Raw genomic sequence first — 884 nt, 5'->3', positions numbered from 1 at the left:
AATACTAAGTTTTTTCACACAAAACTTGCCTTTATTCGACGAGTATCAAACTTCAACCGAACAAGTCCCTATTGAGCACCTTAAACTACTCATCTGGAACTCTTCTATTGACGTATCTGGGAATTCTGATCTCAGGCAGGCGATCCAATCATTAGGATTGGAAATCCTCATTTCTAAGATTCACTCCAGACTGGCTTCCTGGAAATCTAGAATGCTTTCTCGTAGAGGTAGATTCATGCTAGTGAACTCAGTGTTTATTGCTATCCCCACTTATTGGATGTCCATCTATAAGCTCCTGACCTGGGTTGTCAAAGCTATAGACTGCATCCGACGTGACTTCTTATGGAGGGGACAAGACTTAGACAATCCTGGAAGTAGACTAGTTAACTGGAAACACATTTATAGACCTTGTGACTTAGGAGGCTGGGATAGTCTAAACCTGGAGGAATTTAACTTAGCCATATTAGGAAAATGGTGGTGGAAAATTATCTCAGAGACACAATGGTATGGATCTGCAGTGTTAAAACACAACTACTACCAGCATCACCATTACTGGAACCTTTTCAACTTGCAAACCAAATCAAAGTCATACTTCTAGGAAGGTATTTTAACCTGCTTACCAGCATTTAGAAAATGCTTAACACATAATATTTAAGATGGTAAGTCCACTCACTTTTGGCAAGATGTCTAGTGGAAGGAAGAGCACCTAGAGATTTGTGGCCAGATGCTTTTGTAGAATCAACAGACACAGCAGGCACAATGAATGCCTTAGCACCAAACTTTGAACACTTACTAAGTGAGAAAGACCCCTTCATTGATGATCACTTAATAAATCTAAATGGAGATTCCAAAGATCTTAAACGATGGAATCACACTGCTAATGG

The sequence above is a fragment of the Dioscorea cayenensis genome, chromosome 10 (assembly GCF_009730915.1).
Source record: "Dioscorea cayenensis subsp. rotundata cultivar TDr96_F1 chromosome 10, TDr96_F1_v2_PseudoChromosome.rev07_lg8_w22 25.fasta, whole genome shotgun sequence".
Classification (NCBI taxonomy): Eukaryota; Viridiplantae; Streptophyta; class Magnoliopsida; order Dioscoreales; family Dioscoreaceae; genus Dioscorea; species Dioscorea cayenensis.
This window is presented reverse-complemented; position numbering follows the sequence as displayed.